At 47.2% G+C, this 13760-nt stretch overlaps 1 protein-coding gene across 2 annotated transcripts in view; it reads right to left on the bottom strand.

Annotated features, from left to right (window-relative positions):
* LOC137520998 (uncharacterized) overlaps nucleotides 1–7582 on the bottom strand; it is an 89603-nt gene extending 82021 nt beyond the window's left edge. Inside the window, exon 1 of one of the 2 annotated variants that reach the window (XM_068239680.1) lies at nucleotides 7497–7582. The gene's annotated coding sequence lies outside the window, so the exon portion shown is untranslated. The remainder of the gene's footprint in view (nucleotides 1–7496) is intronic. The other variant, XM_068239681.1, reaches the window with a different exon arrangement.
* Nucleotides 7583–13760: the final 6178 nt, after the last annotated feature.

A 13760-nucleotide genomic window follows, 5' to 3' on the forward strand; every position in this document is an offset into this window, starting at 1 on the left:
GACTCGGAAGTCAGCAGGACCTCTGGATTCTCTGCTGAGAAATTTGCGCAGGGCAAGGTTAAGAATGTATCAGTGGCTTCTGTTTTACTGGGAAGTAACACTGAGTTATCCATGGTACAGGGTGGAATTGCAGGAACTTCAATTTCACACAAAAAGAGCTCCGAATCACCTGCTGAATCAGCCAAAGGTGCTGAAGCAGGCGGGTCAGAACGCCAAATTTGCGAATTCGGAGTCACATAAAAATCATCCAAAATCAGTTCCCACACATCAATCAAGGGAGCCACACAGTCATACCTACACACACCAGCCTCTATTAGGTTATAGGCTGACTTAATGCATGCGTTCAATACCATTTCACTTTTTGCACTGTAAAATTGACAAAATGAACTTAAATCATTCTTCCATTCACAGACCAGGGCTTCCATCTCTCCCCTCTCGAATGGAGGATCCCATGCATACTTAACAGCGAAACATTTAGGCTGATCACAGTCTGCAGATATGATTGTGGCAGGCACATGTATAGGGTTAATTAGCAGGTGATTGGCAGATTCCTTATTCTTAAGAATCTCCAATACCTGTAGCAAGTGTTGAACTGTAGTGTATGCAAACTTCCCTTGGTTCACAAATAAGTTGATTTGTTCAATACTCTGTAATATCTCATCATAATCATACTCAGATAATTCTTTTAAACAAAAATCTTTATTTTCCCTAGCCAGGGAGGAAAGTTCATTAGTAGTTTCATAAGTCCATTTAACTCCCCTGAAAGACAATTGCATTTCATTATCTGTTAATGGCAGAATCTCATTATAGGTCTCAGTCGCTAAGGATAACGATTCTGCAGATTGGACACGTTTCTTAGAACGTTTGCGTTTTGCCTTTGACCTTGCGGTTTTTGGTGATTTATTCAAAGCTGCAGGAAAATTATCAGTAACACTTTCTGCTTGCTGCTCATTCTTGCAAGCAATTGAAGGAGCAGCTGATTGGCCTGCTGCCAGGAGTTCATTAAGAGGAAAAGGCAATGGATCTATGCGCAACCAGTTATGGATCACAAACGCTAGAAATTCCAGCGGTCTATCTTTCAAATCGGAATGATTGAGAACATCAAATGCCCACTGGAATAATTCCCCTTTAAACAAAATATAACTTAGTTGGAGTGCCCAGGTTGAAACAGGAGTCGCTTGGAGATCAGGATTGGTCAGGAACCTGGCACATTCAGAGAAAAACTCATTTTCTGTTTCAGAGCTAAGTTCTTCAAATTTCTTAAAGGAACAGGAACCATAATTAACAGTGTCATACTTTCTGGGAATCCCCCCCACAATGGGGATTGGTAATGGGGTTTTCATAATGTAAGGCTTGGTGGTGTATTCTCCACAGTCAGCATGCAACGCATGAACTGGCGTGGAGGAGGTACACACACTAGCACCAGGAAACAGGCTATCCCTAGTATAGTGGAGGGGAGGACTGACTCCAATAGGAGATTGTGGCGCACAGAGCCGGTGCAGATCTGACAGCCACAAACAATGCTTTCGTAATAACGTCTCAGCGCAAAGTAGCGCTGAGCGCACAAACCAGAACTGAGGAGATCAGGACAGGTAGACAGAATGAACGCTTGCTAGCTAGCGGCTACTTAGCGACAGCAAGCGTCCAAAACCAGACAGACTGGAATGAGGCAGCCAATGCGCTGCGGCGATGGCGTGCCTCACAAAGACAGGACAGGACAGTCAGAAAATAGCAGGATTAAGATAGATGAACGTAACACAGATAAATATACAATAAGTATGTTTTCCTAGCGTATTACAATTACAGCTATCAATGAAACTATTTGTAACGTCTGACTAACATATGTATATATCGGCAATGAACCGATATATGACATAAGCAGGAACTCTGACTAAGACTGGAGTAATACAGGGAACAGGACTCAGAAGGATTCGCTATCTCTACGCAGAGATGAACGCAATCCACAAACGGTAACAGAACAGGATTCAGAAGGATTCGTTATCTCTTCGCAGAGATGAACGCAATCCACAAACAGGACCAGGAACAGGATAAGTAGCTCAGCACGGGTGTTCACGGTACGCGCAAACTACCAAAACGTGCTGGAAAACTGACTAACTGAACACAGGATATAAACAGTTCGTGTACGTATACATCAGCGACACTGATGTATCACGTAACACAAATACAAGGAAAATAATAAACGTGCTGGTATGCATATATATTGGCAATGAACCAATATATGATGCAAAACCAGCAAAGTATCTTTAGAACAAGAAACACGATCGGGGGCTGAAGCGACAGCAAGGCAGGCTTAGGCTGAAGCTATGAAAACCCAAGGAAACCCTGCAGGAAGCAGATCTTTATACTGAGGTCATCCAATGGGAGCAGACATGCAGATTCCCACACAGGTGAATGATAATCAGTCACAAGCTGACAGCAGGGAAAGACAGACAAAACTATGCAGCTTGCATGGAAATAGATCAGAACTGCCTGAGCTGCAGCACTACTACTTCCAGTAATAGCTGCTGCAGCAGCGATCATTACATGGAGGCTCCCGGTCTTCTCCGATGCAGAACCCGAGATCGCCAGGTCGGATTCTGGGCCGGCCTCTTCTGCGCTCCACCGCGCGTGTCACGTGGTCCGGCCTAGGACTGTACTCCGTAGTTCTGCGCCTGCGCAGTACCGTCCTGATGACTTTGGCTGGACCACGTGACCCATGTGGTGGAGTGCAGAAGACGCCGACCCGGAACCTGACCTGCTGAGGTCGGGTTCTGCAGCGGAGAAGACCGGGAGCCTCCGGAGCTGCGGCGAGGGCACAGGACGGCTGCCACGGGCTGGAGGAAGCCCCAGGTAAGTGGATCTTTTTTTTTTGTTTCCTTGGACCTTTACTTTAAGGTGGCCATAAACTGGTTCATTTTTTCCATTGATATTCTGGCCGATTTGATCATTTAATCGAATCTGCTAGAAATCAATGCTATAAACGATGCCCAATACATAATTTTTCTGCCGAACTTGATCAAATTGGTTGATTGTGCTGGGCGGAAGATATCGCTGCAGCAACAGTGGGTCAGGAGCACAGTGGTAGAAGCATTCCATTTTGGAATGAACGCCATGCAGTGTAGGCAGCGGAGCTTACACTCACCTGTCCACTGGCATGCTTTCCGTATCTTCTCTCACCTCTGGGCAGTCCTCCTGTATCTTCTCTCCTGGGACACCTGGGGCACTTGTGTCACGTGACAAACGCTAGAGGCCAAACACTAGAAACCTTTAGTGGCTATGTAAGGTACCTGCCATGGTACCTCTAGTGTTTCGGTCTCTAGCGTTCATCACTGGACCCAGGTGCCCTGGGAGAGAAGAGACAGGGAAGAGCTCCCGGCAATGGAGAGGAGACTCGTGGTGGGAAACAGGTGAGTGTAAGCTCCGCTGCCTACACTATGCACTGCTTGGGGGAAGGATTGTGCAGGAGAGATATATATATATACTGTATGTACTGTATATTAGAGTCCCAGTTTATCCGGGACTCAGCTAACCAGCGGCCTCAACTAACCGGCACAGCAGTAGGGGGCCCAACTACTACTTTACTCCTTCTGATAAAGGGGTCCATCCTTCAGACCAGGTGTTTTTGAGGCTAACTTGTTATAGGCATGAAGATTACGAAGTCCACACTTGTTTTATGACCCATGCAAGATGAGTCAGCAGACTGGGAGGCTCATAAGTGGTTGGCAAGGGTGTAAACATTGGGGGGGCCCCAACAAAGTTTTGCTGAAGAGCCCCATGATTAATGGTTATGCCCCTGTAAGCACAGATCACATACACACTGTAAGGATCCCTCCTGTAGCATATTCTGTCCGTTGCAGTGGAGCTGCAAATGGACAGTTCTGGCTTATCTGCTTGCATTCGGTTGTGCATTTGCAATGGGTCTCATTGTCATTTGCAATCACTCTGCAGTTCAAGCCAGCTCAGGATTGATTGATTACCATTCAGCTGTGTGGAGATTTGCATACCTGCATTCATTGGCTGATGCCAGCATAAAAGTCTGCCTCCCATTTCAGACCCCACCCGACATAGCGTTCAGCTCTCTGAGTTGTTGTTGGGTCTATGCTGTGAAACTTGTTATTGTAAATGTATAATGCCTTTCTCTGTATTGTCATGTCTGCTGGATGTTTGCTGACCTGCGGGGGTCAGTGAAGTCCTTCTGATCTTGATAGTTAGATTCTGCCAGCACCACATTGGTGACTGGTAGTATCCCTTTTAGCCTTGTTCTTGAGGACAAACTATAGCAGCAGTTGCCAGTAGTTTGCTCCTACCTGTTAGTCTTGTCTATCTCAGTGTGAATGTTGCCGTCGCTGAAACAGCAACTAGATTGGCTGAGCATTCAATCTGTCTGTCTGTTGTCTGTCTTGTTAATTATCATTACTTGTGCTTTAGCTAGTGAGTTATTTGAGAACTACATTTCATATATTGTGCATCAGCACGATATATATGTACTCTAGTCAGTCAGTATTGTATTATTGTAATATTGTATTGTGTACCGACCTTTGCCTGCCTCTCGACTAAGAATCTGCCTAATCCTTTAATCCTTCCAATATGACTGATATCTGAATTAACGTGTATGACCCAAGCCTGTTACCGACTACGTCTGTTGTGTATTGTATCACATAGCATCTAGCCTGATAGGCGGCCCGGAGCTGCATTTGCTCTGGGCAATCTTGCTCCCTTGTTCATTACTCCTGTGTCCATCTGTGGAGCCTCTTCCATTATCCAGCTCTTAGCCTTGTTGCGCTGGGTGGTCAGAAAGTATGATCCCCCAGCATTACACACACAGTGGTGAAGGTCGACTTCTTAGGATGCTTAAAGGACTCCGAGGTAAAAAATAAAAGCAATCTTTACTTACCTGGTCTTCTTCCAGCCCCTAGAAGTCTTGTGGGTCCCTCGCCACAACTCTGGTACTCCCCGCTGGCTGCTTCTGCTTCTACGTGCCCAGTGACGTGGGTGTGCACATGGGCGGCCGCGCACGGGCAGCCTGCCGACGAGTCGGCGAGCTTTGCAGGTGGCCAGCAGGACAGCAGGGAGCATTAAAGCTGTGGCAAGGGACTTACAAGTTTTCTGGAAGAAGCCCCAGTAGTGTTGGGCGAACATCTAGATGTTCGGGTTCGGGCCGAACAGGCCGAACATGGCCGCGATGTTCGGGTGTTCGACCCGAACTCCGAACATAATGGAAGTCAATGGGGACCCGAACTTTTGTGCTTTGTAAAGCCTCCTTACATGCTACATACCCCAAATTTACAGGGTATGTGCACCTTGGGAGTGGGTACAAGAGGAAATTTTTTTTAGCAAAAAGAGGTTATAGTTTTTGAGAAAATCGATTTTAAAGTTTCAAAGGGAAAACTATCTTTTAAATGCGGGAAATATCTGTTTTCTTTGCACAGGTAACATGCTTTTTGTCGGCATGCAGTCATAAATGTAATACATATAAGAGATTCCAGGAAAAGGGACCGGTAACGCTAACCCAGCAGCAGCACACGTGATGGAACAGGAGGAGGGTGGCGCAGGAGGAGAAGGCCACGCTTTGTGAGACACAACAACCCAGGCCTTGCATGAGGACAAGAAGCGTGCGGATAGCATGCTTTGTACCGCCATGCAGTCATAAATGTAATAAAGATAAGTGGTTCAATAAACAGGGACCACGCGGCAACGCTAACCCAGCAGCAGCAGACGTGATGGAACAGGAGGAGGCGCAGGAGGAGAAGGCCACGCTTTGTGAGACACAACAACCCAGGCCTTGCATGAGGACAAGAAGCATGCGGATAGCATGCTTTGTATCGCCATGCAGTCATAAATGTAATAAAGATAAGTGGTTCAATAAACAGGGACCACGCGGGAACGCTAACCCAGCAGCAGCAGCAGCACACGTGATGGTACACACAATGCTATATAGTCTGGCTAAGCGGTGTACACAGAGTGGAAGTACACACAATGCTATATAGTCTGGCTGAGCTGTGTACACAGAGTGTCAGTAAACAATGGTATATAGTCTGGCTGAGCGGTGTACACAGAGTGGCAGTAAACACAATGCTATATATAGCGTGGCTGAGCGAGGTGCACAGTGGCAGTACACACAATGCTATATAGTCAGGCTAAGCCGTGTACACAGAGTGTCAGAAAACACAATGCTATATATAGCGTGGCTGAGCGAGGTGCACAGTGGCAGTACACACAATGCTATATTAGTCAGGCTAAGCCGTGTACACAGAGTGTGAGAAAACACAATGCTATATATAGCGTGGCTGAGCGAGGTGCACAGTGGCAGTACACACAATGCTATATTAGTCAGGCTAAGCCGTGTACACAGAGTGTCAGAAAACACAATGCTATATATAGCGTGGCTGAGCGAGGTACACAGTGGCAGTAAACAATGCTATATATAGTGTGGCTGAGCGAGCGGTGTACTACTGTTCCCAGCAGCGACACACAATGACTGGGGGGGACCCTGGCTAGCGTGGCTGGAGAGCGAACTACCCTGCCTGCCTACCCAAAGCTAAACCCACAGAGAAATGGCGGAGATATGACGTGGTTCGGGTATTTATTTACCCGAACCACGTGACCGTTCGGCCAATCAGAGCGCGTTCGGGCCCGAACCACGTGACCCGTTCGGCCAATCACAGCGCTAGCCGAACGTTCGGGGAACGTTCGGCCATGCGCTCTTAGTTCGGCGATGTGGCCGAACGGTTTGGCCGAGCACCGTCAGGTGTTCGGCCGAACTCGAACATCACCCGAACAGGGTGATGTTCTGCAGAACCCGAACAGTGGCGAACACTGTTCGCCCAACACTAAGCCCCAGGCAAGTAAAGATTGCTTTTATTTTTCACCTCGGGAGTCCTCTAAAGACTGGGTTCCCCGGCTCCCCAAAGTTTAATATACTTTCAATGTCAGTATTTCAAATTTAATACAGAGTTCATGGTATGCATATAGAGTAGGGTATAGTACTGTATTAGCTTGGCCTATCTTTAACATTGAGTCTGAAGCAAGCACACTTATCTGGCATCAACCTTATGCCTGTATTCCTCTAAATCCTTTCCCATTGCCTCTACAGCCAAGTTATTCTTAAGGTGCCCATTGACGGTATAGTCTTCTGAACAATCAACTGCCCTACCCAATCTGACATCATTGATGGTGCCAATCAACAACAAACGATTGATGTATGCATTTTTCGTATTGATTTCACTGATTGGATCAGATTGGATTATAGTTAGCTCTGTGTTTGTGGGCCACATCGCTTGTTTCCGACAGTTGCAATTATCGGATCGGGCAGTCAACTGTTCAGGAGATCTTACCGTTAATGTGCACCTTAACACACATAACAAAAATATGAAATTCTCTTATTGTTTTATCTGCTCCCTGTAGACGAAACACGACTAAAGCAGTTATCCAGTTACCTATAAAACATTTGCTTTGTAACATGAAATTAGAAATAAGTGCAAAATAGAAAGAGGTACCTTTTGAAGTGTGTCTTCTGACTAACTTGCTGGAGCTTTTATTGTAAATCTGTCCCTTCCTTTAGTCATAGTGCTTCCAGCCACCGATGCCTGTCATGTGGGATTTTACTATGTCATTACAGAATTAGTATTTATAATAGGCTTATGGAAATGTTTTAGGTTCTCAGCCTGTGTAGGCAAATCAGTTAGGAATACTCCTGGAGCGTGTATGAAGTGCCTACCAATGGCAGAGGTGGGGTGTCCTGACAACCTAAAGAGAAAAATGACACAGAGACAATGGGAGCACAAATAGTGCAGCACATTCGTAGCTCAAATATGGTATTAAAGCGGACCCAAACCAAACAATTTTTTAAATTCAAAATATTTAGTTGCACTACTCTGACACATACAAAGATAAATAAACACTCCTTCAAGCCTATGAGCATTTCAGTGCATGCTTTTCACCCTTCTCTTTTCATAACTAGGGTTATACAGGTGGCAGCCATTAGCAATTCCTCCATTGCCGGACACCACCTACTACACCAGTTTACCGGATTCTGTCCCGGCAATATGAAAGGAAGGGAGGAGTTCCTCCAATAAATGTTAAATATTTTATATTTGTCATCTTGCAGCTGAAAAAGGCTGCTATTTATTATTATAATTTAGAAAATAGATTTTATTTCTGAAATCTTGTATTTTTAATTTGGGTCCACTTTAAGATCAAACAAAACTACTCACAAAGGAGGGTTGCAGTAGGGGCAACCAACCACTTGAGGCAGGTGAGGACAATGAACCCGACTCCACTCGGGGTGTCCCAGCAGGGCTGGATGCAGTCACTCTCTTAAAGAGAGTCTGAAGCCAATAAAATTAGCACTTTTTATTTACTTCTCCCGCTCCGCCTTATCAGCAAAGATGATTTGCCGCATTCCCCTGGCATAACGATGTGCTTAGCCCCCTGAAATCCTCGGGGCAAAAATCCTCAGTTACTTCCTGAAGGAGGCAGAGCTTTGTGCTGTAGCTCTACCTCCAGTTTAGTCAATCTCCGCTGCTCGACGCCTCTCTCCGCCCCTCTCAGTGAAAGAAGACTGAGAGGGGAGGGGAGAGGCGGCGATCAGCGCAGATTGATTGGACTGGAGGCAGAACTACAGCACAAAGCTCTTCCTCTCCCGGCCAGCAAAATCCACGACCTGGAATTTTGCCCTGGGATTTTGGGGGGATAAAGAGCTAGTTTTGCTGCAGGGATGCGGCGATTCATCTTTACTGATAATACTGAAGAGGAGAGGTAAATACAAAGAGCTAATTTTATTGGCTTCACACTCTCTTAAATGAAAAACAATTGAATATCGCAATGATGTTAACCATGCAAAATCAGAGGGGACACCTCCAATCTTGAAGGGGTGGGAGGTATGAAGCATACAACAGGGGTAGAGAGGAGCCCAAGTATAAATTAAACTGGATTAAAATCAATAAAATACAGGCTTGTACACGTGAAATGTGTTGCCTGTGCATCCTTTGTGCCTATTTCTGTCCCCCTTTATGCCTCCTTCTGCCCCCCTGTGCCACCTCTGCCACCTGTGACACCTCTGCCCTAATAGTGTTTCTCTGTTCCCTTGTGCCTCCTTCTTCTACCTCTACCCTACCCTACCTACTACCTCTACCTCTGACCCCCTGTGCATCCCTCTGTGCCTCCCTTTGTCTACCTGTGCCTCCTTCTGTTCACCTTTGTGAATCCTTATGACCCCTGTGCCTCTTTCTGTCCCCCTGTGCCTCTTTCTGTCCACCCAAGCCTCCTTCTGTCTTCCTGTGCTTTGTTCTGTCCACCTTGTGACTCCTTATGTCCCCTTGTGCTTCCTGCTGTCCCTCTGGGCTACATCTTCCCTCCTGTGCATCTCGGTCATATTGTGCATCCTTCTTTCCCCCTTTGTGCCTCCTTCTATCCACCTTTGTACCTCCCTCTGTCCCCCTGTGCCTATTTCTGGTAATTTTTCTTCTATCTGTCCCCATCCCCCCTCCTGTGCTCCCCCAGCCCAGTCAGTGAATTCAGAGCATGGCGCAGCAGAAGCCATGCTCTCACCTACTGGCCAGAGTTCAGCATTGTGCCTGTGCGTACATCCTGTCTGTCTTCTACTCCCTCTAGTGCTGGCACCTCAATCTCCTCATGTGACGTGTAAAAATGATACATGCGGTAGGAGATGCCGGGCACTAGGCCGATCAGTGAGTGGACAGGCAGAAACACAGTACTGGCGGAGAGGTGAGATATATACTCTGCACTTACACATTGGGCTGGGGAAGTGCAGGAAGGGGGTGTGCAGTTGACTTTCATGACCTGCGGTAAAAAACGCATTAGAAAAATTGCATTTTTGAACGCAAATTTTAACCACTTGCCGACCGCCCACAGCCGATGGGCGGCGGCAAAGTGGATCCCTAAAGGACCGCAATACGCCCAAGGGCGTTGCGTCCTTTTCACATGCTGGGGGAGCGATCGCGTCATTGATGACGCGCACTTCCCCCGGCAACTGGCTCCGCCCACCCGCCGCAACATCCCGCCGGCCATACGGAAGCGCTGGCGGGATGTTAACCCTGCGATCGCCGCTACAAAGTGTATAATAAACTTTGTAATGTATACAAAGTGTATTATACAAGCTGCCTCCTGCCCTGGTGGTCCCAGTGTCCGAGGGACCACCAGGGCAGGCTGCAGCCACCCTAGTCTGCACCCAAACACACTGATCTGCTCCCCCCCGCCCCCTGATCGCCCACAGCACTCCTCAGACCCCCCCCCCTGCCCACCCCCAGACCACTGTTCGCACCCAATCACCCCCCTAATAACCCATCAATCACTCCCTGTCACTATCTGTCAACGCTATTTTTTTTTAGTCCCTAAACTCCCCCCTGCTCCCTCCTGATCACCTCCCCCCTCAGATTCTCCCCAGACCCCCTCCCCCCCAGACCCCCCCCCCCTGTTTACTGTATGCATCTATCCCCCCTGATCACCTGTCAATCACCCATCAATCACCCCCTGTCACTGCCACCCAACAATCAGCCCCTAACCTGCCCCTTGCGGGCAATCTGATCACCCACCCACACCAATAGATCGCCCGCAGATCCGACATCAGATCACCTCCCAAGTGCAGTGTTTACATCTGTTCTCTACCCTAAACACCCACTAATTACCCATCAATCACCCATCAAACACCCCCTATCACCACCTGTCACTGTTACCCATCAGATCAGACCCTAATCTGCCCCTTGCGGGCACCCAATCACCCGCCCACACACTCAGATTGCCCTCTGACCCCCCCTTATCAATTCACCAGTGCATTAATTACATCTGTTCTTCCCTGTAATAACCCACTGACCACCTGTCAATCACCTGCCAATCACCTATCACCCATCAATCACCCCCTGTCACCCCCGTCACTGCCACCCATCAATCAGCCCCTAACTTGCCCCTTGCGGGCAATCTGATCACCCACCCACACCATTAGATCGCCCGCAAACCCGCCGTCAGATTACCTCCCAAATGTATTGTTTACATCTGTTATCTTCTCTAAACACCCATCAATCACCCATCAATCACCCCCTATCACCACCTGTCACTGTTACCTATCAGATCAGACCCTAATCTGCCCCTTGCGGGCACCCAATCACCCGCCGACACGCTCAGATTGCCCTCTGACCCCCCCTTATCAATTCACCAGTGCATTAATTACATCTGTTCTTCCCTGTAATAACCCACTGATCACCTGTCAATCACCTGCCAATCACCTATCACCCATCAATCACCCCCCGTCACCTCCTGTTACTGCCACCCATCAATCAGCCCCTAACCTGCCCCTTGCGGGCAATCTGATCACCCACCCACACCATTAGATCGCCCGCAAACCTGCCGTCAGATTACCTCCCAAATGTATTGTTTACATCTGTTATCTTCTCTAAACACCCACTAATTACCCATCAATCACCTATCAATCACCCCCTATCACCACCTGTCACTGTTACCTATCAGATCAGACCCTAATCTGCCCCTTGCGGGCACCCAATCACCCGCCCACACGCTCAGATTGCCCTCTGACCCCCCCCCTTATCAATTCACCAGTGCATTAATTACATCTGTTCTTCCCTGTAATAACCCACTGATCACCTGTCAATCACCTGCCAATCACTTATCACCCATCAATCACCCCCTGTCACTGCCACCCATCAATCAGCCCCTGTCACTGCCACTCATCAATCACCCCCTGTCACTGCCACCCATCAATCAGTCCCTAACCTGCCCCTTGCGGGCAATCTGATCACCCACCCACACCATCCGATCGCCTGCAGACCAGCAGTCAGATCACCTCCCAAGTGCATTGCATCTGTTCTCTCCTCTAAACACCCACTAATTACCCATAAATCACCCCCTGTCACTGCTACCCATCAGATTAGACCCCTATCTGCCCCTAGGGCACCCAATCACCCACCCACACCCTCAGACCCCAGCCCTGATCACCTCACCAGTGCATTACTTGCATCTATTCCCCCCACTAATCACACCTTGAGACACCCATCAATCACCTCCTGTCACCACCTGTCACCCCTAGCACACCTACCCATCAGATCAGGCCCTAATTTGCCCCGTGTGGGCTCCTGATCACTCGGTCAAACCCTCAGATCCCCCCTAAGACCCCCTTCCGATCACCTCCCCAGTGCATTGAGTGCATCTATTTTCCCCTCTAACCACCCCCTGAGACACCCATCAATCACCTCCTGTCACCCCCCCCTAGCACTCCTATCCATCAGATCAGGCCCAAAACAACCTGTCATCTAAAAGGCCACCCTGCTTATGACCGGTTCCACAAAATTCGCCCCCTCATAGACCACCTGTCATCAAAATTTGCAGATGCTTATACCCCTGAACAGTCATTTTGAGACATTTGGTTTCCAGACTACTCTCGGTTTTTGGCCCGTAAAATGCCAGGGCAGTATAGGAACCCCACAAATGACCCCATTCTAGAAAGAAGACACCCAAAGGTATTCCGTTAGGAGTATGGTGAGTTCATAGAAGATTTTATTTTTTGTCACAAGTTAGCGGAATATGAAACTTTGTGAAGAAAAACAATTAAAATCAATTTCCGCTAACTTGTGACAAAAAATAAAATCTTCTATGAACTCACCATACTCCTAACGGAATACCTTGGGTTGTCTTCTTTCTAAAATGGGGTCATTAGTGGGGTTCCTATACTGCCCTGGCATTTTAGGGGCCCTAAACCGTGAGGAGTAGTCTTAAAACAAAAATGACCTGTGAAATCCTAAAGGTACTCATTGGACTTTGGGCCCCTTAGTGCAGTTAGGGTGCAAAAAAGTGCCACACATGTGGTATCGCCGTACTCAGGAGAAGTAGTGTAATGTGTTTTGGGGTGTATTTTTACACATACCCATGCTGAGTGGGAGAAATATCTCTGTAAATGGACAATTGTGTGTAAAAAAAATCAGACAATTGTCATTTACAGAGATATTTCTCCCACCCAGCATGGGTATATGTAAAAATACACCCCAAAACACATTATACTACTTCTCCTGAGTACAGCGGTACCACATGTGTGGCACTTTTTTGCACCCTAACTGCGCTAAGGGGCCCAATGTCCAATGAGTACCTTTAGGATTTCAAGGGTCATTTTGAGACATTTGTTTTAAAGACTACTCCTCACAGTTTAGGGCCCCTAAAATGCCAGAGCAGTATAGGAACCCCACAAATGACCCCATTTTAGAAAGAAGACAACCCAAGGTATTCCGTTAGGAGTATGGTAAGTTCATAGAAGATTTTATTTTTTGTCACAAGTTAGCGGAAAATGACACTTTGAGAAAAAAATCACTTAAAATCAATTTCCGCTAACTAGTGACAAAAAATAAAATCTTCTATGAACTCACCATTCTCCTAACGGAATACCTTGGGGTGTCTTCTTTCTAAAATGGGGTCATTTGTGGGGTTCCTATACTGCCCTGGCATTTTAGGGGCCCTAAACTGTGAGGAGTAGTCTTAAAAACAAATGTCTCAAAATGACCTGTGAAATCCTAAAGGTACTCATTGGACTTTGGGCCCCTTAGCGCAGTTAGGGTGCAAAAAAGTGCCACACATGTGGTATCGCCGTACTCAGGAGAAGTAGTATAATGTGTTTTGGGGTGTATTTTTATACATACCCATGCTGAGTGGGAGAAATATCTCTGTAAATGGACAATTGTGTGTAAAAAAATCAAACAATTGTCATTTACAGAGATATTTCTCCCACCCAGCATGGGTATGTG

Source organism: Hyperolius riggenbachi, chromosome 6, assembly GCF_040937935.1.
Source record: "Hyperolius riggenbachi isolate aHypRig1 chromosome 6, aHypRig1.pri, whole genome shotgun sequence".
Taxonomy (NCBI): Eukaryota; Metazoa; Chordata; class Amphibia; order Anura; family Hyperoliidae; genus Hyperolius; species Hyperolius riggenbachi.